The sequence below is a fragment of the Schistocerca serialis genome, chromosome 2 (genome assembly GCF_023864345.2).
Source record: "Schistocerca serialis cubense isolate TAMUIC-IGC-003099 chromosome 2, iqSchSeri2.2, whole genome shotgun sequence".
NCBI classification, from domain to species: Eukaryota; Metazoa; Arthropoda; class Insecta; order Orthoptera; family Acrididae; genus Schistocerca; species Schistocerca serialis.
Window position 1 is genome coordinate 120,635,902 of NC_064639.1, and position 27,884 is coordinate 120,663,785.

At 40.6% G+C, this 27,884-nt stretch overlaps 1 long non-coding RNA gene across 1 annotated transcript; it reads right to left on the minus strand.

The window, feature by feature from the left end:
* Positions 1–1,898: 1,898 nt before the first annotated feature.
* LOC126456797 (uncharacterized) lies at positions 1,899–27,884 on the minus strand. The gene is made up of 2 exons (XR_007585390.1): positions 27,728–27,884; positions 1,899–2,010 (listed from the first exon to the last, which is right to left on the minus strand). It is a non-coding gene; the product is annotated as an uncharacterized LOC126456797 (long non-coding RNA).

Sequence of the window (27,884 nt, forward strand, 5' to 3'; positions counted from 1 at the left end):
TACAGAAGGCCAATACTCACAAAGGGTTACTGCACCAATGACGATGATGATAGCACAACTTTACTAAAAGAAGGGACTGACTGATAGACTATATCCTGAGGCACCATAAATATGATAAATGAAGGAAAGAGGGAAACAAAGGTTTGACTGCAGTATGCAAGTTCAAATAACTGTATCTTGCAGTGCTTATGCAAAGATAAACTAGTGCATTAAATCTATCTCTGAACTGCCAACAACAACATGGGATTCAAACTAAAATATTAGGCTTTCACTTGTGACATTCCGCCAACTGAACTACTTGAGTGCAACTCAGTTTTGTAGTTTTGATCTGCCGCTGAGGTGAAGTCCATAGAGCAAGTTCAAGGCAGTTTACATTCCACACTGCAAAGTAAAAGTTTAATCAGAAATTTATCAACCCAAAGAGCGGACTAGATTCAAATTCACTATATTTTTATGTTTGTATTCATCTTAATTTTCTTGTCTTCACAACCTCTGTGAAAAAATACTTATCATTCCCATGACTTACTCTAGAATGTTGCAACACAATCCAGAACTCTCAAGGGGAAACATCAGCACAGCACGAGGATGAGAAATTGTGACACTAGTGCACAGTGACAATGTTTGTCTCACTCCATGTAGCTATTAGTTCATACTTTGTTAGCTGTTTGATGTGTCAATAACCCAATAATAATTTCATCACATCTTTGACTATGATCTTTATTGGAGTTTGAGTCTTCTTAACCACATGCTACATCCCAGTAGCTGTTGAGACTACCAGTCCTATGACTAACAAGGATTTTAACATTTAATCTCGTTAATTTTCATTATGTTGTCTTACATTAAGGCTTAATAAAAACTAAGATCCTTGTCTTCACAGAAAATGAATCCCCATTAACCTGTGATCTGAGCGACCTGCTCTGGTTTCCAATATTTCCAGACTAATCTCTCTTTTCTCCCTGAGGATGGAACCTCTAATTTCTGAAAGTTACAAACAGAATTTTCTATTTTTAAATGTTTCTACTGGCAGTACTTCAAATGTTGCCTTCTAAGGGAAGTACATGCCAGCCAGTCTGTCTCCTTGTAATTATAACAGTTTTTATATTAAGACTGATATAATGAATCTGTTAATACTTTCCTCGACTAAGAAACTGGATGACAACAGGCTCTCCATGCTCTTCTGTGTAACAGTATTATTTGCGGTATGTCAGTGCATCAATGACAATTCTAAACTTTTATCTTTCTGTACAATTTCATTAATTTTTGCTAAACATATTATAATGTCGATTGTTGAGCACCATAGCTGACACTAATTTTAAAGATTAATGAAAACCATCTCAGCTATATTATTACACATTTACTATGCTATAACAGCTTTGTTTGAGAATATCATTAGGTTGCCAGTTTTAATCTTGTTCATTGAACTGTAGGGGCTGCTCGTTTTGCCCGGTCAGGCTGACAAGAAATAAATCTGGCTCATGTTGAGTACCACAGCTCAATAAATGTGTACTAATAAGCTGAGATGGTTTTCATCAATCATTAAAATTAGTGTCAGTCAGGGTGCTCAACATGATCAATGTTATTTCCTATCTTCTTGACCAGGCAAACCGAGTAACCCTTGCAGTTCAAGTGAAAATACTTAAGAATGGCAACCTGTAGATATTTTAAGAACTAAATCTGTTGTAGCACAATAAATGTGCAGTAAGAATGGATAAATATTAATGAGATTCTGAATCTCTTCCTTCACAGTTTCAGCTAATAAGAAACTGTGAGTGACTAAGTAAATATCCATGTATTTTAGTATTTTCTTGAAGCATCCACCTTCTTATCAATGACAAACCTGTAGTTGTTCCTTCCTTACAGTTATTTGCCAATTTCGTGTAACACCTCATGCCAAAAACTATTCTAAAAAGTATCTTTACTTTCTGTTTACTTTACATTATCTATGCAAAAAATTGACAAACATATAGGACGTTCTTCATTGTTGTAAATTCTGTTATAGCAGAGGCGGCTCTGAAAAAGAAAAATCTGTAAGGAAATTGTTACTTGTAACATGAAACAAGAAGTGAACTGCAGTAAACAGTACAAATAAATTGGAAAGTCCAATCTTCGTGAACACTCACATAAAAACACACATCCATAAATTTACCGTTCCTTCTGGGGGGGAGGGGGGGGGGGCGTATGAAGAGGTAAAATTATTTATGGGAGAGCAGGAGAGAAAGATCTGCCTATCATTTATAATCATAAATAAGGTTATAAAAGTGACACACTTAATAAAAAGGTTAAATATTTACCACCACCACCACCACCACCACCACCACCCATTTTCTACAGAGAGTGAACGAAAATCACATGCAACCATATTCATGAACACATTTATTTATCTTACTCTTATATGTATATGAAATAAAGATACAAATATATGAAATAGAAAATGGAGAAAGAAAGGGAAGGCAAGGGATAGGTGCGAATTCATGACTTCCTGCTGCACAAGGCATTGTGGTAATACAATGGCGAAAGTTAAAAATTTGTGCAGGACCAAACATATGACAAATATATAACATTAACTGTCGCATGATCTGGATGATTTTTAAGGCGGTACTGATATGCAAGTAGCGTACAGAACTTAAACATATCATTTAGCACATTCTTAGCATAATTACCAACGCTCTTCCAGCAACAAGTACTACCAGGAGGTGGAACAGGGGCATTATGTGACCATTTAGAAAACAGAAATTTTGTTAATTATTGTTGACTTTTACTCACACATTTTTTTAAAAAAAGATAGGGTCTGGAACCTGGAAAAATTGAATATGACATTCCTTGTGAACGGCCACATCATTACTAAGACAAATTTTTCAGTACACCTGCAAACTGCCAAGTTGTTTTCTTCTATCTACATTTATTTATCAGTTGCCTGATTGACATAGACTAGGAAAAGAAATGGGGAAAAAATTAAATAACCTTCGAATAAATGTTGCATTTTAGTCTACCCAAATGGAGATCATGGCACATGCCACACACTTTTTACATTTACTTTTACTTCTTGTGCCAGACAACAAAGCATTCATTATGGAGTCCTACATTGCACACAGAGCACTGCTTCCTGGCATTTTTCTTGCAAGTTTCACTTTTTTTTCTTTCATGTCATGTATTTTATCACGTGTCTGGTTGAAGAAGTCCTGAGCTCATCTGGAACATGTGAAATGGATGTCTTCAGGTATGATGGATGTCCAGCCATTTTTGGGTAAGAAGCAGTGGATGACTGAGCACAATATGCCCTTGCCATTATCCTTACGAAATGTGGCATTAGTATATTTTCATTCATAAGGCAGTAGTTGATAGGACTAGTACATGTCCCACTGTTTGAATGCAGATCTCACCGGTTTCCCGCAAATGAATTGTTTTTGACAATGGTGTCCATTGCTCATCTGGGCTCATGCTGCAAGGGAAAAAACTTCAAATTTCATGGAATCCTTGTTCAGGAAGAATTTTAGGAAGGTTATTCCTTTCGGGAGCTGGAATTACGTTTAGATGTGTGTCATCATTGAACTGAAGGTGGTGTTTGATTTCTAGATACGTCGCAGCTCGTACACTGCCATAAACACCTCATATCAAAGTCCTCATCTTCATGAAGTGTCACTGTTCCTGTGGGAGAACATGGCATCCAGTGAAGAGCAGTATACCTAAAATATTTTTTATGTATTCATTGGATAAAACCTGTGATTATTGTTCCATATAGCATATTGGACTCTTTCACTGGAAACAAAGTTCAGCACTTTTTCATCCAAATTTTTTTTAAAGCAATCCACTGCAGACTTTCCTCTTAGTGCTGCTACCAAATGGCATTAGTGCTATGCAATTTCTACTAGACTGGTGTAGGTTTTACTGCAAGGTGCATCAATTAGAAGTGACATTAGCTTTCATTTTCTTTCTGCGATGGCCTACATTTTCGACATCCTCTTTTAGTCCATTAGTATTAACTTCCAAGGTACCTATAACATTCTGCAAGAGTATCCTCCATCATATTTTCATCAGTATGATCACAGTGAGACATCTCATCTACATAGTACGGAAGGAGCTCTACGATGTCATCATCATTCACTTCACCCTTACCAGAAGAAGAAATTGAGATCATTTACAACGTCTTTCATTTCCCTTATAGAAAGTGCTTTATTGTGACAGTGCTTTATAGCGACTCACTATGCCTGGGGAGAAAAGAAAAGTAAAAAGGTTTCTGGCGGAACCTGCCATGAGCCCCAAATGAGAAAATAAAGTAAGCCTCAGAAATGAACAACTGCTGAACATAATCTGAAACCATTACAGAACATGCCATTAGGCAGGCACTGGAAGTTATTTACGTAATAATATAACTCAGTGTTTTGTTCAACTCTTGTAATCATGAAAAACTTTATTTCTTCAGATGAATAATCCTGTACAGTTCACTCATTTAACAACAGCTGCTGACTAACAAATAATGCACAAGCTTGACAAAGGTCTAGACAACAATACCAGTAATAACCGCTACCCATACAACTACAAATGCAAAATTTCTATTACAGAGAGAAATCCCTAATGACGATTACGGCAGTTAATGGGTTAAGTTTAACTGAAAATTTACACATTTAGTACCTGATTAGATTACAATATTTTCAAAAGGTATTGGTATCGCAAGAGTGCAAAGGTTTCTGTAACTGGAAAAGACCTATAGAAAACTTCAAACTACATAAGAAGAGACACGTCACTCAAAGTTCGTTACAATTATTCAGAAACGTGAAAACAGCACACCTTTGGTCAGCAAACTTGCATATCATCTGCTGGCTGATAAGAAGAAAGCTGTCGTCCAGATGGCATAAATAGATCCCTGACAGCTTGTAGCACTGTTGCCAGCTTTCAACTGTGAAGTGCTAACAGCTGGAGGCAAAACAGTACAGTCTACACAGCTACGACAAAACTGAAGAGTTGTCATAGTGTTACGCAAAGCTGCCATGCCCAGCTCATTGCAATTTTTGGGATCAACTTACACCAACTCAACTATAGAACAGCTTTCCTAGTAGTTATCAGTTCACTCATGATCCTAGAAAGAACAGGAAACACACAGAGGTCATGGAACAATCAATGTAAACTTCAACATACTTCTCAAAAATGGAAGAACGATGTACCACAAAGGACGCAACATTTGTTTGGTGACAGCAATACAAATCAATAATGGAAATTGTGGCTAACATGATGCAGCAAGATATTGTGCAGAAAATTAAAAAAAAAATTATCTTCATTATACAGCTCAACAGACCCAATGACTAACATGGCTGATCAGAAGCAGTTCACTTTCTGGCTATGTTGCATCAATTACAACACTAAGGGAAAGAACTTTTTTGGGTTTATACAGTCTGCCAGGGTCTAGAGCACAAACACTGGCAACCACCATCGCATACAGCCTACTAATACTATCACTAGGAATTGAGTTTCTCTAAATGCCCACTGTTTCAATGGTGCATCTTTTTCAAGACCAGCCACAGAACCGTTACAACCACTGCAGTCACCACTGTTTGGAGCTCCGACGTTTCAAGAAGCTGTTGGTTGGTTTTTTGGAGTTAAAGGGACCAAACTGTGATGTCATCAGTCTCTTCATCCTATATGCGTCAAACCAGGAATAATTCCACGGAGGAAGGATATAAAAGGCAAATCCTGGGAAGCCCAACTGTAAAAAAGATACAGTAAGACAGAACTAAAAGCTAGGAGAAGTAGGAAAGAAGAATAAAAAAGTTCAAAGGGTAATAGCCACCAAACACGGACTGCTGTGAGTTCCCTGGGCCAGAGCAGGTGAAAGGTGCCTTCCAGCTCCTCAGGCAGTCAATGAGACCACAGTGCCTCACTTCGCAGTGATGAATAGAGACCACATTCACAGGAGAAATGTAAAACTAGGTCAGTCTCTTTGGCATTGTCTGCTAGCAGCAGAGGTAGCATGTCAGAAAGTTTGAAGATATCACCACAAAGCAGCCAAATTTGAGCAGTCTAGTAGGATGTGGGCCACCATCAGATGGGTACCACATCAGCAGTAAGGTTGGTCCTCACATCAGCAAATGTGGCCATGGTTCAGCCACATGTCGCCAATGCGTAGGCGACAAAGGAGAGCAAGAGAGAAGTGTGAAGGGAAGACAGCCACATGGAAGTGGTCTCTATTTCCCTCAGTTACTTTGTCCAAAATCAACATCCTGGCAGCCAACTCTGCCAACCAGTCTGTTTGTTCATTCCCTACGATCCCAATATGTCCAGCAATCCAAACAAAGACAACTAGCTGTCCAGCTTGAAGCTCAGAAAGATCCTGGATAGCTTTGACAAATATGTAATGTTTGGATACAGTATTACCAGTGTCCAGCTTGACACAGTGAGGTCGTTTAAATATCTGGTCGTAACACTGCAAAGCGCTATAAGGTGGAACGAGCATGTGAAAACTGTGGTAGGGAAGGCAAATGGTTGACTTCAGTTTACTGGGAGAATTTTAGAAAAGAGTGACTCACCTGTAAAGGAGACCACATATAGGAGACTGGTGCGACCTATTCTTGAGTACTGCTCGAGTGTTTCGAATCTATACCTGGTCAGATAGAAGGAAGACATCGAAGCAATTCAGAGGAAGGCTGCTAGATTTGTTACAGTTAGATTTGAACAAAATGTAAGTGCTACGGAGTTGCTTTGGGAACTGAGATGGGAATCCCTGGAGGCAAGGTGGCGTTCCTTTCGGGAAACACTACTGAGAAAATTTAAAGAACCATAATTTGAAACTGATTGCTGAACGATTCTGCTGCCACCAACATACATCAAACATAAGGACCATGAAGATAAGAGAAATTACGGCTCATACGGAGGCGTACATACAATAGTTTTTCCCTTGCTCTACTTGCAAGTGGAATACAAGGGGAAATGACAAATAATGGTACAGAGTGCCGCCTGCCATTCACCTTAGGTGGCTTTTGGAGTATTTATGTAGATGTTGATGGATGGGTAACAACGGTAGCACTGATCTATAGCCCAAAGATCGCTCGGAGTCACTGTAGGTTAGAAGCAACTCGCTGGTGCAAGAACGAGCATGCCTAAGTGCTCGCTTGACAGCCATCAATTCGACAGTGAAGACACTGCATCCGTTTGGCAGGAAGCATAGTTCACTGTGACCTTTCATGTAGGTATGCAAAAATGCCTTGTCTATCAATTGTTGAGCCCTCAGTGTATACCACTTTGTAACCCAGAAGTGTATTGACGACAGCCAGGAACAGGTGACAAAAATCACGGGGGCAACCGAATCCTTTGGTCTAGAAAATAAATTGAGACAAATCCGAGGTTGGGGTGCATGCCATGGGGGTGCACACAATTGCTCCCAAACAACAGGTCACGTGGGGGCAGTTGGAATTCAGAGCAAAGACACTAATCTAACTGAAGTGCAATCCCAGTTCTGTGCCTCTATTGAGGGAAGTGGATCTACCTACAAGGAAAAAGGACAAAGTAGTTCCGGTGCTTAGGGGAGTCATGAAAGTGTATAGTATAATCACTGTTGGTTCCTGGTCCACACTGGAGGTAACCTAGCCTCAGTGAGTGGGCTGTTCACAGGGTTAGTTCGAAAGACTCCTGTTGCAAGACGGACCCCACAGTGGTGTATTGCATCCCGTGATCGCAAAGTCAAACAATATGCCAGACTCCCATAATCATGATAGGACAGCATCATGGATTTGTAAAGCTGCAGTCTGCACCTCTGTTGGTGTTACTGAGGTAGCGAGTGTAGTAAGGTGTAGCCAGCACTTCTGCTTAAACTGGTAAAGATGAGGAAGCCACATCGAAAAGTGATAAATATCCACCACATTGAGTAATTGTTCATCAAGATAAGGTTCTGGTTGCAGCTGAACAGTACAATGTCAACAGAAGTGCATGACATGAGTCTTTGAGGCTGAAAACAAATATGTGGATAAGGGCCCATGACTACACCTTTCAAATGCCACCCTGTAGTCGATGTTCTGCAATATCCACACCAGAGGAGCAACAGAAAAAGCAAAAATCATTGGCATACAAGAACAGTGATACTGAAACAACCAAATTATCAGCAGTGGAACAGCACTGGCGAAAACTGCCCTGAGATAGAGTCAGAAAGCCCTGAGACTCAATGAGCCATCACAGCAGCTGGCTCACCATGCATTCAAGCAACTTACAGATAACACTGATGAGACCAACTGGGAAATAGCTGTCCATTTCTAGTGGATGCTTGCCCAGTTTCAGTACCAGGATGATAATGCTTTCTCGCCACTCAGATGGGAACTCACCCTTACTCCAGACACGGTTGAAGATAGTAAGACAATGCTGACAACCCAGTGTTACGTATCTAAGCATTTAGTTGTGGATGTGGTCTGTATCAGCCCTGGGGTTGTATCAGGGAAAAGAGCTAGGGCAGTGAGGAATTCCCACTCAATGAATGAAGTATTATAAGACTCCAGGTGGCATGTAGTGGAAGGTAAGTGCATTCACTCAACCTGCTGTTTATGGATATGAAAGGCAAGTTGATAGTTCTCAGACACAAAGGCTCGAGCAAAATGCAGAGCAAAACGTTCAACAACAGTGTCTGGAACAGTGAAGACAGCACCGTTAAAGGAAATAGCAGGTAAACCTGCAGGGGACTGGTATCCATAGAAGTGTCCGATCCCCAACCAAACCAGCGAAGGAGGCTTACATGGTCCAATGGTTGAAAGGTACCATTCCCAATATTCTTGCTTCCGTTACTTTATTAGGTCGCAGACCTGAGCAAGTAGTAGTTTGAATCAGGTGCTCCATCGATGGATGCCGCTTATGGCACTGGAAAGCCGGCCCGGGATCTCCAAGATCCCCGGCGTTTTCTGAGGTCCATCAAAGTCCTATCTTCGACAAGCAGTTCCTGAAGAATAGGAGATCGCTAAGTTTGCTACCAGTAGAATGGCTTCAGTTACACTCTGGACAGCTGTGTCACTACCTCTCTGTAGCAGAGAGCTAAGAATGATAATGGAGGTGAAAGCATCCACGCTGAAAGTCCATCTGGCCAGACACCCAGGGGAGTCACACTGAGGAAGAGATAGGCAGATCGTGAAGTGGTCACTACCAATAGGTCATTATGGACTCTCCAATGGATGGGTGGAAGAAGACAAGGGCTGAAAATACAGAAATTGATGAACGAGTAATTTCAATATGGCACACTGAACTGTGTGGGTGCACTAGTATTCACAAGAGAAGTCAAGATCTGCCAGTAAGTTTTCTATGTCTTTACCGTGGCCAACCCACAAATGATTTTGGGCATTGAAGTCGCCCCGAAGATCAGGAAGGGGAGGAGGGAGGGGGCTGTGAAACCAATGCAGAAAATACTTTCTGAGGCACTTCACTTCACCATTGGGAGGGATATAAAAAATTGCAGACAGAAAAATCCTAAAATGCCCTTACCCGAACAGCCACAGCCTCTGAAGTTTTATCAAGAGGCACAAGTTTGCCATATATAGCATCCATAACAAGTGCAAATGCCACCCAACACCCTATCATACCACAATTCTTAATATATTCCCAGCAGCCACACAGGGCAGGGATCCACATTGCTGGAAACCACATTTCTTCAATGGCAATGCAGAAAGCAGGGAGGAGCTTAAAGAGATGTCATAGCTCTGCCAGATGGTGGAAAAAATCACTTCAATGCTACTGGAGATTCGTGCTATCAGTATACTATGAGGGCATGAAGGAACCAAGGAGGTTATGCCCAAGAGATCGACTGCTGCCACTGGTTGACAGTTTATGGTATCAACATACACAGGTTCTGAGACATGTTGTGTGGTGTGAGCTAGAGCCTCAGGGGCCACTGAGACCGGCACCTCAGCCAAGCCACAGAAGTGGTACAGGTGGGATCCAGTGGAATGAGGACCATAGGAATCTCCTTCATCTTTGAAGACATTTTATATCTTTCTTCTCCTTAGGTGGTTCAAATCACTGCAAGAGCTGTCCTGAATTAATTCCAAGGACAGAGGAAGACTGCAAAGCCCTATGGCCAGCAGCCTATGGCTCCTTCATCTACTGGCTGGTATCTGGCTGCAGTCTGGAAGAAACCATGGAAGGGATTGTCGAAGTGGTGTGAGAGGCCAAACGGAGGTGATGCGTCTCCAGCTGGGGTGTGGGGATCGGTGTCCCCCTCAAGTGGAGAGCCATTGCTCCCAAAGTGGGTATGGGGGAAGCAGTAGGAGGAAAACCCTAACCAACAGGACAGGGGGCAGGCATGGTCTAATGGCCCTGAGGAGGCATAAAAGACAAGAATACCATCATCAGAGAGGGTGATACTGTTGTACGTGTGGCATATGACACTGTCACACATGCAGGAAGTAGACATTCGTACTTTCTCTTGGACTCTTTGTATACAATCTAGCCAGAGTCTCATATCCCTGTATTTTTCCTCTCTCTGAAAGACAGTGCAGTCTGGTGAGCAGGAATCATGGTGCTCTCCATAGTTGATGCAGACAATGGGAGAGGGGCACAAGGGACATTCGCATGCAAAGGTCATCCACAATCCCATACATTTGATGCACCTCATGCAGGGTCGATGGGGTGGTAGGTGGCTTTAGTTTCGCATCCCCTTGACATTTCCAGGCAACAAATCCCTCTCAAAGGCAGCAAAGATTAAGACCCCAGTAGCAACCCTATTGTCCTCCGGCAACCTACGGACATGTCAGAAAGCATACACTCCATCGGTTCAAGTTGGCACATAGCTCATCGTCAGACTGCAAGAGGGGGTCACGATGGAAAATGATGCCTTGAACCATATTTGAATTATTATGGGGAGTGATAGTCACCAAAATGTCACCCAGCTTGTCACAAGGTAGTAACGCTCATGACTATGCAGGGGATGCTGTTCTAATTGAAATAACACTTCATTTTTGAGATGGTTGCAACTTCCCCAAACTTTTCCTGCAAAGTCTTTGTGACTAAAAAAGAATCCAGATCTGTCCTTTTACACACTAGGTATTAGGGGGAATATCCCCCTGCTTGTCACTTAGTTCTACATTCCTCCAACGGCGTAGCCAGGAAAGGAAACTTTTGGGGTTGCTACCACTCTGCGTTGAACAAGTTCTTTCCTTCTAAAGGGCCTGCTGGGGTCATATGACCACCAGCAGGAGAAAGCTTCATCCACTTCAGCTGCACACCCACTCCAAATGAGCACTCTTCCCAAGAGTGCTACACAGTCTCAGCAAGAGCTAGCTGGACATCAATCCATTGCTCGGAATCCCCATGTCCCAGTCATAACAGGCACATACTCCTCAGCATACACGGAGAGTTTTCAGCTCGAGCAACAACAGTGGGATCCCTGTGTGATCAGGGGGCTACCACTGTGCAGGTGGTTGACGACCTTCCCATACCCACTCAAAGGGATGGCTACCGTGCTGGATTTAGGGCATACTACCTTACAGGAAAGGAAGGCTGCTAACATGGAAAGGCACAAATTGGAACATACACCATGCCAGTTGACCTTCCCTGCATGAGCCATACCTCCAGAAAATTTGAAAAAGTGTTAGCAGATCAAACCCAATAATGGAGAGCATGTATCTGTTAATGAAAAGGTGTAGGGAGTGCCGGAAGTGAAATGGAAAACTACGGTCTTAAATCATGTACCACATCCAAGCGGGGTCTGTACCAGGAAAACACCCCCCCCCCCCCAATGGAAAGACAGAGGGGGGAAAAGGAAAGTGGAATTATAGGCTTTCAGCAGAGAAAGGAAGTAGTGGTGCAAAGGCTGGGGTCCTGTGGTTGCCAAGCCCAAATTGTCAAAAGAGTTGCGAGCCCCTGCAAGGTCAAGAAGCTGTGATCCATTGCATCATGTCCTGGTAACTGTGACATGTCAAATACAATTCTTGAATCAGCAAAGAGGAAAAACATGTAAACATGTGTTGTGCTAGCATTTGGTGTCGACATGACTACTAAAAACCTGAAAGTTCAACAGCTGGAACCAATAGGTCCAGCCCAGTGAGTTGTGAGGGTAAAATCTCTTAAACATTTCACGGAAAACTATGACAGGGAACAGAAAACAATGACCAGAGAACCGAATGCACACAGCTCAATTACAGATGAAAGAATGTGTAAAGTGTGGCTATGTGTAGACGCTTGAAAAGTGAAACTTTTTGTTTCTTTCTTTGCAATCACTAATGGAAGGAGCTTGCCAAATCTCAACAGAATCTTATTCATGTCATAGATTAATCTGTTTTCCAAATTGTGGAAAGGAAAAGTATATTTGGAAATAATGAAATTTTTAGAGTCCAAAAAGAAATATCTCCTTTTTCAAAGAAATTATGACTTTTTTCCATCAAGATGGGATTCACAGTGTTTCTCAAATAGTGATAGCAGCAGCAGCAGCAGCAGCAGCAACAGCAACAGCAACAACCTAGTTATATGCTGTCTCTTCCAAAATTACAGGAATAAAATTGTTTTCGAGAAGCAGGACCAATAGAACTGGGGCCATACCACTGACTGAATATTAATGAATTGTTTCTCTTTGTAGAACAACACAGCACTGCCTCCCTAACACACCTTCCCACAATACTGACACACATTTGCTTAACAGTTATACTGAAATATGGACATCTAATTCATGATAGACTAAAAACAATGAATAAGTTTGCTTGCCCTGCTCCCCAACAATTACTTAAGGTTTGCATCAACCCCACCCCTTCACCCCCAACAACCACTGAATACGTTTGCTGTTCCATCCTCTTCCACTGAGATAAGGGATAGTTGGTACACAAAGTACGTATTTGAAACACATTACATCCAAAACAAATGCTTACAGTTTCATAGCGTAAAGGAGAAAACAATTACTTCGTCTTAACATAAACATGTTATGGAAACTTATATCTAACGTCCAATCAATTTTTTCGCTAAAATTTGTACATTGTGTTATCTGAAAATTCTCTCTTAACACAGCACTCTTCTAATACAAGAGCTGTTGTTTACATTAAGATTCCGTGATCACATACAAACACTGGATTGCACTATAAAATTTAGAAAAATGTACTTTTACTACTTTTGCTACCAGTAAAAATTATTGTACGTGTTTTAATAGATTACAACAGATACAAGCTGGACACTTTGCTACTGATCTCTATCTGCATGTTAGCTCTACTATGAACTACTTTTACTATGGAACATATTTAGTTTTACTTTTAGAGAGGTACAGCAACGAGTTTTGTGTTCTAAAAAAGAATATCTATTAAAGGACTCAAGAGAGACTGGGAACAAGTCATGTACACAGTACTAATAAATCCCAGTAAAGTACCACTTACAATATCACCCTGATTGTTTATATCAGTAGCCTGATCACCATTTAACTACCAAGGGATAGTTTATGTTCATACAATGAAGAACATATTGGCAAATTCGCCAACTTCCATTAGGCTTCAGAAGGATGCTCAAAAATTCAAACTCGAAAGAAGTCAGAATAGAAGATTTTGTATCACCAAAACTATTTGCAGCAGTCCTACAGGAAGTTTTCTCTTTCCTAAATTAGGAAAAAAACAGAATGAAATATAGCTGAACCAGTGTTTTATTACTGATTACACCGTACTATCTGCATCTAGAGAAAAATAATTTCAATGACCAATTAAAAAATTTAATACAGCTATTCTAGGACTGTAAATCAATTACAATTAGACTAAAGAAAAATACTACCAAGGTATAAAAAGAGAATAGTAGTAGTGAACAATGAAGTTCGTATTTAGGACAAATGAAGAATAAATGGGTTCCAAATGAAATAAAGAGAGGGTTAAAAACCACAGTTGGTAAACCAAACAGTTTCCAAAACTAAGCTCCTAATATGTCTGTAAAGGACAGCAGCAAAGAATAGATTTTTAATATCAAAACTGTCCAAAAACAAAGTTTATCAGGGAGCAATGAAGAGACACATGATAGGAATTATTAGAAGACACAAGAAAACAAAATGGCTCACTTAAAAAGACTTGTATGGAGGCACAAACTTAAGTATATTCATGTGAACATATTTTTTATGAAACCATATTAGCATGTGCGTGTACCCCAGACACTGCTTGGTGAGTAGATCTTTTTATCTGTTCATTTACATTATTTCTCTTTGTAACCAAAGTAAACATGGGTCAAAGAAGCAGCTTCCGGAATTACCCAAACTTTTACTTAACGAAGCAGCTTCTGGAATTACCCAAACTTTTACTTTGTATCACAGATAACGAATGACCAGATTGATCTTCGGTTATCTCATGATTAGATTTGTACCTTCCGTCTGTGATAGCTTGTAAATATCAGACACGAGTCTCATGTAGTACTGTTTACCGAAAATAATTAAGCTATATAATTAAGTTATAAGTGTGTAATTATTTCAAAACTAATTACCTACCTTATTTCCTTGTCATGAATAGAATTTTTATTATATTTTTATGTTTTACAGACAATGATTGCAAGAAGTTGGAGGCAGGTTTTTCAATGATGAAATGATCTAACACTATTTGTGTTCTCTCAATAATTCTTCATTAACTGAAGACATGACCACCTTCACCTCCCCCCCCCCCCCCCCCCCAAAAAAAAAAAAATAAATAAATAAATAAAAATAAAAAATAAATTTGTCGATCTTTTTATCTTGAAATAGAATTGTTCCAAATTGAACAGTCATGCATCATCAAAAACTGCCCTGATACTATCTCGCTTTCAATTTCACTGACGATGGCATATCAAAATATTACTGAATTCTAATTTCCATATTATCAACCTACCTGCACCACGTAGTGCATCTGCAAGAGAGATTGTTTGGTATCACCACTGGAATACGCATTCTTGTCACAATTATCAATTTATGTTAAGTCTCAAATTATTTGGAATGCTTTTTGTCATTGCTCACAGAGAAAGTTTTCACTGAAATATTTCAGTATACAAGAAAAGCACCTTTCACAGTCCAAGTGGAGTATTTAAAATTGTCATCCCCTTGGATTCTTCATCCAGTTTCAACTGGAGATTTGTGTCTGATAAACCTGTTTTTGCCATTTCTGATTTACTGCAAGAGCTTCTCAGGTCTTGGAATCAGATACTAATCTATTTCCAGCTGTGGATTTATAGTTGGTACAGCCACAATTGGGTCAGCCCACTGAAAGGCTTCCAGAATCGTTCTTTGGTCAGTCTTTCAATTTCTTCTCTAACTTTATCCATCATAGCAAATGGCACTGGTCTGCACTAGAAAAATTTTGGTGTAGCTCCTGACTTCAATTTCAGAATTGATCTGCAGGTGCTTAAGCCATTCGGGAACATAGATTCATGCTCCCGGCGTATTTTCTTCTCGGCTTCTTTAAAGCTATTTTGGTTCACAATGTTCATAATCAGTTACTTATTTTCACTAATATTTAAACTTAAGGCATTGAACCAGTTCATGACACAGAGATTTGCTGCTTTTCACGAGTTGACAGTCATTAATGGAAGCTTTTTTGGTTGTTCCACTGTATTTTACCATTCCCATCATTTTTTGCTTTAAGTTAATTGGGGCTCCATTGAATGTTTTCAATATCAGATTTGAAGTGAAGTATTCTGGTGATCCCAGTCATTCTTAAGCATCCAGGTCTATTACAGAAGAAGTGGCACGAGTATCCAGCAGCAAGGTCATTGTGCAGCCACTGATTTCCTGTGGTATATAGATTCTTCCTGCATCTTCACTGTTGATAATTTCATTACTCTTGATTTCTTCAGCTGATGTGACTCCACTTGCAACACAGTTTTTTCTTGGTCCATGATATGTGGCCTTTTATATTTGTAGTGGCTGGTCATGTGAAAAATTTCATGTGAATCTTCTATACTTTCACCCTTGATTGTTTTCATAGTTCACTGCATAGCTTCACATGCTTCACCTATCTTTAAAACTTCACTGTTGCCATATTTTAGAGCCAAATTGCACAGAGTATAATGAGTAGTGTGCATTATAACAGGGTGTATATGTGGACAAGGAAAAATACTCCCACATTTCCCGGTTAAAAAATATCCTTTTCCCAGGTGAAAATACACTTTTTCCATGTTAAGTGACAGTGTTATCCTTTTCCCAGGTGAAAATACACTTTTTCCATGTTAAGTGACAGTGTACTTTCCCACAGAACTGTAAAACTTACTAGTCCTTTGAATAGTTGACATTTTATAGATCATCGGCGTAAACCTTCCACTACCACTTTAGAAGGAAAGAAAAATAAGAGTTTTGGAAAGATCTTTGATGATGGAAAGATGATTGATGATGTGCAGCAACATGTACACTGCATTTTTTCATACTACGATAAGCTGCATATTTTGGTAACTACAAAAGTGTAAATTCGAATTCCACCAAACACAACACGTTAGTTTTCAAAGCATTCAAACCAAGACTGTGATACCCTTTTGTGAGCCAATCATAGCTCATGTCATGTGATCTCTGCAGCTGATGACAGCAGATATTCAGGGCATGTGGTGTACTCAGCCAACAGCAACGTCACTGTTAAGTAGTGCAAACACACAAACAGGACAATTTAATGATTTAAATTAATATACATAGTGTAGCTACAAGAAGAGCTAAGCTTTCACTTATAATATTGATCTCGAAGAATAATAAGCTACAAGAGAAGCTAAGCTTTCATATGTAATATGTAAGATGCATCACAAAAATTTTCTAGTAAAATTTCAAATAACGAAATAAATGTCTGGTCTCTTGGGCTTAAAATTCTTCAAAGTGCTCCGTCCTCAAAATGTTAAGCTGTAAACGAGAGTCAAACAGCTCTGCGATTTAAGAAATTAATTGCACATTCTCATACATGAAGTAAAAGGAAATTTACTTTGAAATTAACGCTTATCAAACCACCATTTGCAATTTTTTCCCCAAGACCTCTTAGAAATAGGTTTGTTTCAGCAGTTGCCAGAGTGTGCCAGAAAACAGGTGTTACTGCACTCACACAGCTACGACTGCGTAAGAAATCTGTATGTTCGTAAATATAAAGCATTAAGGTATCTTATGTTACATCATAAAAGAAACAAGACATCAGAGGATGCGCCAAGAGAATTGGAAGTTCATAAACCACACTAAATTGTATAATTCTGCTTGAAGTGCACATTTGTATGTCAAGATTCACAATGAAGTAGGTTCCAACCTGTTATTAAGATTTCATTGTGGTTTTCGGGCTGTAAATCTTCTTGGAGTATCAGTACTGTACTACCTCATGTTTGGTTCTTCATTATGGCACAATTCCATGCGTGTCAGAAGATGAAAACGTGCACTTGAAATTCAGTGAACAGTAGGAACTAGCCTATACTGTAGAATCAAATGCTTCATTTCAAACAAATTGACTGCCTCAGTGGAAAAAATTAATAAAAACCAAACTTCTTTAGCATATCAGGAAAAATAACTTCGTTGTTCTGCCAGGTGATTATTGCTTGACTGCCAAAAACGTGAAAATGATATAAAAACAGAAAACTGAAATTAATAATATATTTCAGCCTTCTGTTATTATGTGAATGTATTTTAATTCATTTGATAGTTCCCAGTTACAGAAATCCATTTTGTTTTCATTTGATGTGGGAGCCGTACATGAAGAGGAAACAGCAAAATCACTATACATAAACATGTATCATGTGGAGATTACCCCCCCTCCCCATAACAACTCAGACTGCTCTGTGCATGCACGAATCTAGCAGCTTGGACATACTAGAAATTTTTTTTTCCGGTTAGCATGTGGCTTCAAGTAGCCAGAAAAGCGGGAGAATGTACTGTTTATATGCGACAGAACTGCGCATGTGCATGAGCCCTCTGGCAACTGCTCAAACAAACTTAAAGTAAACAGTTGTGATGTCACACTCATCAGAAGCAGTTTGTTGTTATGAAGCATTGCATAGTCTTCGTCCTACACCTTCGACACATTTTGCTGTTGGCAGACAGTTGTGTGTGCACGGTGTTTTGCTGTTGTCAATGGCACATTTCCTTTGCAACTACAATCTTATTTTGGTATTTTTCTCTCATTTATGTTTTGTTGCTGCAGTATAATTCTGCAGTAGTGGGATACAGTAATATTCTTCGTTAGAGTATCGGTTCTTATCAGTCAAAATTTAAAAAATTTAACTGAAAATTAAAACCATGAAAAATTACTGGAATTCCGAATAATTATTGGGTTTTTCCCAGTTTTCTCCCAGATGAAAAAACTCCCGGTTGTCCCGGTATGGTATACATCCTGTATAATGATATCTGATCAGTCTGTTAGTATAAGCAATCTCCTGCCCACCATGATCACATATGAAATTGCAATCCCTTACAACACCATGCAAATCAGTGACCCATTCTGAAAATGTCTATGTGTTCGTGTTTTAAAATGGGCCAATAGTTGCTTAACTAGCTCTGAATATTTTTGCTTGCTAATAATAAATAATTTGGCAAGCGGCCACACTGAATGTCATTCTTGAAGTAGCTGGTATGTAAATATATGTTTGTTACTACAAAGTAGTAACTCTGTGTTGTGCTGTGCATTTGCACAGCGTGGTCGCCGCACACAAGACGCAGCCAGCACTTTTTCAAGCACTGTGTGCCAATGCTCCAGTGGCAGCAGTGTGGCACACTTCAAAGTGCTCACAGCTGGGACGCCACAACAGATGCAGCAGCATACCGCTTGAATCAGCGGAGCCAATCAAGATGCAGCCCCATGGGATTAAGTTGCAGCGTCGTGGCCCGGTAGGAGGGTCATCTGGTGGGCCTCCTGGAGTACGGACCAGGTCTCCTCTCAGTCGTGACACTATTACTGTGATAGTGTATACAGGAGACAAACTGGCTACAGATCTGGACACAAGTGATTACGCTGAGCTATGTTTCACATTGTTTTCAGTATAAATCTTCTAAGGTGTAATTAATTCCTACTTTCCATTGGGTAGTTTACATCTGGGACACAGCACTCCCGAACAATAATATTGTGAGGTATGTGAAAGTAGCAAAAAACAACAACAAAATACAAAACTGAAAGTCACGATGCTTCTATATATGCACAGTAATGGTATAAAACTGTAGAAAATTGCAAATAAAACAGAAATGGCCACCCAAATTCAACAAATGCATACTATGTAGCACTTTTTTATGACAGATCTTTACAGTGACATGCACTGCCACATTTCCCCTTGGAATCGGCTCATACACAGATTTGCTGACACTTGGCTACGAAGGAAATCAGATAGTGTGAGCACAGCTGAGCTGTTCCAGCAGCATGATCAGCCTCATCTTGGCAGCGTGGCAGCGCTGTATGGTGACTCAATGTGAAGTAAGAGATGGCACTGACTGACTGACTGACTGACTGACTGACTAACTGAGCGCACGCTGCCCTGGAGCTCCTGGGGACTATCAGGAAAGGACTGGGACAGGAAGTTGGTAGAGTTAATGAGCGAGACTATAGTGGCCATCGTGCGGCCATACATTGTGAACCCTCCCATGAAAGTGTCTCAACCAGTTTACAGACGTCTTCAACATGTACACGAAAGATAGACTGTACCACCTCGAGTGCACTAACACGACAAATTTGTTCAGAATTATCCATCCATCATCAAAACGTGAAGTTTTTTAAAACTTCACCAGCTTGAAGTTGGATTAGAGACTTGAGCAGATTGGTGATCTGCATTACAAAGCAATGGTGTACAGCATACAGTGCTACTATCATATGAATGTGCAGGTTGCTACTGGAGAACTACCTTAAAGGGTTGGAAATCATATCTAGATGAGAAAGGTAGTGCACATTTTAAAGCTAGTGACGATTTGGTCACAATTAGTGCACATAAACATTCTGAAGTGGCAGATGCTGAACTAACAAAGTTAGACACCCACAAATAGCCATTTTATGCTTGTACCGCTCATCTGGAGATCATGTGGACAGTTTCTTCAACAAATTAAGTTCTAGAAGAGTCTCAGTCCCCAAAAGTAACATAATAATATGGTGAGACCTGAACATTAACACAGATGCTAAGGGTGAAATTAGTAATAACTTCCTTAATCACTGTCCTTACCCATCTAGCTTCTTTCGTGCTTCCATTCCAGCGCTGTGTGAGCTCCGTATTCCAACAACACACCCAGTCTTTTTACTTCTCTCTTTTTCTACTAACCTCCCCTCTCTCCTCCGGCCTTCATCTTACCTCCTGACTGCACCTAGCTGCCCTACCCTCTCTCCACCTCATCCCTGCATGCTTCCACTAGCAGCACCTTATCGTCCCCCACCCCTAACCTGCTATCCCTGCCCCCACCAGCACCAGCCTCCTCCTTACCCCCACCCAGTTGCATTTCGCACCATGCTCTGCTGTTTATAGTCTGGCTTCAGCTGCCAGAGAGAGAGAGAGAGAGAGAGAGAGAGAGAGAGAGAGAAAGTGTGTGTGTGTGTGTGTGTGTGTGTGTGTGTGTGTGTGTGTGTGGGCACGCGCGCGTGACCTATTTTCGAGAAAGGCCTTGTTGGCTGAAAGCTCTTTTTATGACACACTTTTTGTTGTGGCTTTCTGTGACGCGGCATCTCCGCTGAGTAGCACCCTTTTCATAATATTGGAATAACTTCCTAAACATAATTAACACTTCTTGGGAGGCACAAATTGTAAACATAATTACTACGGCACTGAAAAGTTCACTATCACTCTTACACCATATCCTTACAGATATCAATAGGAAAAATGTTAAAGTATATAAAGACCTTGGTCTTGCTGATCATTACAATCAAATAACAAAGCCAAAGACAGGCTTGGTAAAAACTGCAGGACTACTACAGAATATTCTCAAAACAAATTACATATTTTCAAGGGCAACGGCAAATCAAACCTGGGATGAAGTTTATATTGAAAACAATGTTGATGCTACATTCTCTAAATTTTACATATTGTTTAAATTAATTTTTGAAGGGACATTTCCACACACAGCCACATCGAAAGAAGTGGCACCAGAAAAACGATGGGTAACTGTATTAGAAAGTCCTACCAGACAAATTTCTCAGTTCTTTACGAAAGCACTGCACTAACCCACAGTTCCTAGATTACTATCATAGATATAAAATCATAGATATAAAAAATATACAGGAGTGTACTGCTTACTGCAAAAAAGTCATTCAATGATAAAATAACATACAATGCAGAAAATGTAAGCAAAGTGGTATGGGAAGTAATAAAACATGGAAAATACAGGCAAAAGTAACATAAAAACAACAGATGGGGTATAATAATAATAATAATAATAAATCCTCCTCATGAACTGCCAAACTTTATAAATGAATATTTCTCTGGTATTGCAAAGAAGTTGCAACAAAATCTTTCTAAAACACATGTTGCATCAATGATGACTTACACAGCAAAAACAATAATAATGATGATGATTTCTACAACAGATTTCTGTCTCTGTTCTAAAGGCATCTATGAACAGTATACAAGCCCTACTAACAAATACAATAAACGAGTCCTACAGTTCGCGTATTTTTCCTTAGTACCTTAAGCACACATGATGTTCCCTTACGAAAGAAAGAAAATGTGGGTAAGTATTGAATACTATAGGCCAGTTTCACTGTTGCATGGATTCTCAAAAATAAATTAATCATTCACGAAAGACTAATGAGTTACATGAATAAATAAAACTTTTGTCATGAAGCACATACAGGTTTCCAAAGTGGGAGAAGTACAATACTGGCCATTTACAGAGTTCAGAATAGCGTTATTTGAAGCTCTTGACACAATTATTGATTTGAAGAGAAAAATATCCCCTACTGTAAAGGGCAGCTACGAAGAAATCATTTCTTTAACCTTTATTCTAATACCTGTCAAAAGCAACTTCCTTCATACTTATTTCACCTCTTTCTTCATTGCATAAGGGGAATATCAAATTTCAATGAATGGCTGGTTTAATGATTACAGGGACCAAACTACATGGTCATCAGTCCCTCCTATCTGAAACCTGCAAGGCAACAAAACTACACACCAAACAAGGGGCTAGAGCATGAAACTCAAGGTAGGAAAACCACAAGGTCAAGTGAAGATCAACATAGCCTAGAGAAAGGAAGAAGAATAAAGAAAAGTGAGGGAAAAAAAAAAAAAAAAAAAAAAAAAAAGAAAAGAAGGTCAGGCGAGTTGCTCCATCCAGAGAGCACCCAGAAGAGCCCAATACAGCCTCCCCCCCCCCCCCCTCAGGCAAATCGCTTACCAGACATAGCCCACCAAAAGATACCCAGATAAGACTAGCGACATGGACAGGATGAGAGAATCACAGAGTAAGAACACCAGGTCAAACATAACACATCAGAAGGAGGAAGAAGAGCGAAGGACCAGGTAGATCGAGAGCTGGGGGCAGACCACCAAGCATAGACAGCCGTTACCTTTTCAGAGCAAAGGAGACAGCAGGGCACCCTGCCAACCCCTCAAAGAGTCGACAAGGCTGAGATGCTCTTCCTTATAGAGACTGATAAAAATTCTCTTCACGGATAAACCACAAGACCAGGTCAGCCGCTGAGGCATCGTATGCTAACACCAGAGTTAGCGACTCTGGAAGATTAAGGGTATGTTGCAAGGTGGTTATGCTAGGGCAGTCCATCAAAATGAGGACCACTGTCAAACAGGCACCACTACAACAGTGGGGCGGATCCTTGCGACAGAGGAAATGACCTTGAGTCAGCCAAGTAGGGACGATGTGGAGTGAGCGAAGGACAATGGAAGACATCCACAAATTTGTGGTCTCCTTTATCGCCTGCGATTTGTTTGGTGAAGTCAGAGTGTGCCATTCCATATCCCAAATTCTTAGCACTTGATGCCATAATACCGATCAGATGTCCGGTGCCAGAACACCAATGTCAAAAGCCAGCTTACTGGTAGCCGATTTGGCCGCCTGTCAGTGATTTCATTCCCCAGGATTCCAACGTGACATGGGCTCAAACCTGTTAAGAGGGAGTATGTGGCCCTTTGGGATCAACACACTGTTCCCAACAAATCAATTTTTGGCATTCAACAAGATAATAGGTGATTTAAAGGCCAAGGGAAGAATGCTGTTTGTGGTGTTGGAGGGCGTGACAGCAGTCTTTAATAGCCGTAGCAATTTCAGGGGTTCACCAAGAGACAGTCTTTCACTGGGGAGAACCTAAGAAAGAAGGAATCGCCAAGCAGCTGTCAAGAGGATGGTATTGATGAAACTCCATACAGATTCATCAATGCCATTGCGTGGTGGAACGGTTGGGATAGTAGCCAAGGAAAAGACAACCCTATGAACATTAGTCGCTGTCACACCAATCGTCATGAACTCTGCACTGAATGGAGGGAAGGAATCCATGGCTACAGGCAGAAATATCAAGGGCCAACAGAAGTACCATGTGACATGTGCCACATTACAGTGTGATTGTGTGGGGGGGGGGGGGGATGCCCAGTGTTGAGGAGGTACAGCTTAAGTACTGTCAGCAGGTATTCAACAAACCAATAGGTCCTCAAAAATCCTGCCCTGGTCAAAGGAAGTTGTGGTGGTGGAGCTGTCGAAGGAGGGCAAGGAAAGTGTAGGAGGCCAGTCTGGTGTGTGTGTGTGTGTGTGTGTGTGTGTGTGTGTGTGTGTGTGTGTGTGTGGGAGGGGGGGGGGGGGGGAAGATTGCATATTGTTACCTTTGTTACCACAGAATCTAAATGGATCCACATGGCCACCACTAACAGCACAATAAGAAGAGGAACCCAAGAACTAATGATCTATCTGCAGATCAATGTATAGACACCACCAGGCACTCGCAAAGGGCCAACATGGTTCCGGCAGAAGGCTTGGAAACAGTGAAGAGTTGGTGAATGAGTAGCCACAAAATGAGATTCTTGCAATACAACAAGCTACAGAGTAGACAGAAAGAAGAGACTGCAATTCTTGAAGATAACAAAAATAACAATTACAGTTTCATTGGAGGAGAGTAAGAGATCAGATGGATGTTGAACAGGCCAGAATCATTCATTGTGCCGAACAGTGTCAATTACCAGTAAGTACAGAGTGCAGAGTGACATCCATGAACGTAAGATCAGACACTCTCAGATAGGGGACGATACCCCCCTGCAATGTCGGGCGGCGGGTGGGGGGGGGGTGGGGGGGGGGGGAGGGGACTTGTCTCCAGACTTACCCCACCTCCTTTTCTCCTTGGCGGGTGAGAGGAGGTGAGTTCAAGAAGTGCACAAGTCACAGCAATATGAGGTTCCAAAAGAGAACGAGCGACCTTGAGGTCCACAGAACATGGGTCCCACATCCAACTCGAAGTAACATGCTCCCTGTCCTAGTGACACCAGGAAAGGAACTCCTCAAGGCAGCCCCATCAACAGGGGGTGCCTGAGAAGAAGGCTCCTTCTCCAGCCGAGGAAAAAGAGTTGTTCCGTGAGGGGAGGGGATACGTATCGCCAGAAAGAAGGAAAGGGATAGGGGACAGGACAGAGGTAAGGAGGAGAGGGAAAGGATGCAACAGAAGCAAAGGAGGATGTTAAAGATACCGGGTGGAGAAGATTGAATTTCTGTCCAGCCTCAGAAGGATAGAGGGTCGAGAGCTTTGAATTCCTGAATCTTGCTTTTCTTTTTATAGATTCAGCGATCCAGCAAACGATGAAAATATGGGCTGTAACGGTTCATACACTTAGGCGATAGGGTACAAGAGCTCACCACATGGAGAGGGTGACCACAGTCGCCACAAATAAGATCCGCCATACATTGCGAAGACATGTTACCAAAATGGGGACACCAGAAACAGCACATGGAAGATGGGATTTAGGGCTTCAGTTGGCAACAGCAAACAATAAATTTGACTTTTTCCAGATGGGCATCCCCCCAAAAGCCAGGATGAAAGTGCAGATATCAATGCAATTGTCCTCAGGATCTCTCTTGACCTGCTGGACAAAATGAATGCTGTGCAGTGCCAAATTAGTCCTGAGTTCCTCACCAAATTGAAGAAAGAGATCACTATGGAAGGTAATGCCCCGAGTCATATTTAAGGACTGGTGAGGAGTGATGCTCACTGTAGTGTCTCCTAAGTGCTCACAAGCAGAAAGGGAAGATAATTGACTGACAGAAGAGGTTTTAATCAGTAGGGGACCAGATTGCATCTCACTAAGTGAGTCAAATTCACCAAACTTAGCTTCTACAAAAAAAGAGTAGTTTGGTAGAGGCAAAAGTCTCCCCATCTGTCCCGGAACAAGCCAAGTAATGAGGAAAGGGTTTCACTCCACGCCGGCAGGCCTGACCCTCCTCCCATGGGGTGGCCAGGGAGGGGACGGCCGAAGAAGCAAAGATAGGAGCAGAGAGAGAACTGTTCGTGTCTGAAGAGACGGTCATGGAAGAGCAGCCAGAAGTATGGGGCTTTGCACCCTTCATGTGCAGAGTGTCCACCCTGATATCACCCACTCCAATCAGGGGATCACACTGTTGGCATCAACCAGCTGCCCTGTAAGAGCTGCCTCATACAATATTCATTTTCCGACAGCTCTTACTGGTGTGAAGACCAACCTTGTAATTAACATGGAATGAACACACAAATCTACTGGCAAAAGAATGAATGTCATCAAAATATTATACTTTTAGGTTTCTATCATCAGTATGTAACAGTTAATGTCTTGGAATGACGTAGTATTCCTACATACACTCAATTTTTAGGTGTGGGATTCTTTTCATGGGACCAAAGGCACAAAACATGGACATAATTTTTAAACTGTAGATAAGGGTCATAAGAATAATAACTAGAAGCAGTGTGTATCAGGCTCATTGTAAAGAACTATTTGAAAAATCCAAACAATGGATGGTCCTGGTATGCAATAATAATAATATGAAAAGGATGGACTACTAATCAATGCACAGAATTGCTTTGAGTCACAGACAGACAATGAAAAGACTGCTGAACTCTTCTATTCAGAAACCCCCCTCCCACCCCCACGCTACATTCTGTTTGTACATATATTTTGAGTAATTTACTTTCATCTCATTAAATCATTGTGAAGTGATCCCTGGATAAATGAATAAATCAATAAATAAATAGATAAAAATGCTGCACAGACTAACACCAATGCAGCTGGCTGAAATATTTAGCCAATGTATTTACTTCAGACAGACAAATAAATCAACATCAAGATGATAACAGGCCTTTAACACTGGTCTTCCAATAAAACTCCACCACTTACCCTTCCATCACAGAAAAGTGGGAGAGGGTGTGTTAATAAAAGCAAATACTTTGTCCATTGCAGTAACACAACAGCAAACAATAAAAGTGAGGTGAAAACACTACCCAAACTTTCTACATAAACTGGGGAAAAATATAGAGATTCAAGGGTCCTAAGTTGTAAAGAACTAGAAAAACACACAGTTTCAAACAAATGTCAGTTTGATAATTGCAGTGCTTTTCCAGGCATGGTCCTATTTGAAGTGGTATGCCTTTGTCAGCCTGTGAGCTTTGAAGTGACTTACCCAGCCAGACATAAGAGGACCTACAGTTTAAAATGGATCCTGTACCACAGTAAATTTGCATTTTCACTTGCACAAACCATTGCCAGAGGTCCTATGACTGACTAGGGATCAAACCTCAGACATTTTGACTTTTTAACAAGCACTTACCCACTAGGTCCATAAATAATTTCTATTGACCAAAAAGTAAAAAACTAACAGTTTTTCTTAAAGCCATCACTGTTTTTGAAAATTTCATAATGTGTTGTGGGTCTCTACCCAACTTATATTACCAAAGTCTGTTACATAAATTAATCAATTAAAGTCAAAATATCCACGGGTGTACTGCCGGTCTACAGTGTCAAACTTCATGAAAACATATTTTATTTTGTATTTACAAGATACAGCAGTTTGAGGCTACAGTAATTAGTTGTATCAGATACAATAAGTACCTAAGAAATCCAACACTGAATAAGGAAACGGAAGAAAAAAACTGTTCTTGTGGACTTAAGTTTCAATATACAAACTTCTGAATTTCTGCCTTAAAGCTGGTTCTTGAACTTTTGGAAGTATGTTTCACGGAATAGTTCATATCTGTCTTAAGCATTTGCCAGTTCAGTTTTCCCATTGCGTGATGCTCTCCCAATAGGGTACAAAACATGTGACCATTCATACCACCTGTTACAGCTATTTGGTGCGGTCCTACACAGTTGAATACTCACAATGGGTCAACAGAGACATTTGAGGAATATTCCGTGATGTGTCACACAATGGTTTGTATGCAATCTCTTTGGTAGACTGATTACATTTCCCTAACATTTTACCAATGAAGCTAAGTCTGTCACCTGCTTTACCTACGACTGAGCATTGTTATCGTTCCATTTCACATACCTACAAGTTGTTACACCCGAGTATTTGCACGAGTTGTCCGATGCCAACTGCGACTTACTAGTGAAATGATCGTGCGGCTAATAGAACGCTAAGTTTTGTGACATACAGCGTTTTACATTTCTGAACTTCAAAGCTAGTTGTCAATATTGAGACTATTCAGAAATCTCATCAAATGGAACAGAATGTCTGTGCACCTTTTTTCAGATAGTATTTAGGTTCAGTTAAGCGAATCTTTAAGGAAAGTTTGTAGTTATTATTGTCAGTACGATTACTATACAACATGAACAGCAAGACGACACCGTTATCTGATGTACATCCGAAGTTACAAGATAATAATAAATAAACACAATGTACTATTACTATAAGCTATATATTTATTTGTAAATACACAATGCAGTGGAATTATTTTCAATAATTCGCCGAACTTACCCATAACTTGAACGCGGCAAATTGCGCAAGTATCACATTCTACATCCCAGCTCCACATAGCAACAGCATTCCACTTTTTCAACGTAAACATTTTATCCGGTTTCTGAGTGTCACCATCACCTCTGTCAATTGCTTCTCCCTCATCCGCCATTTCAAA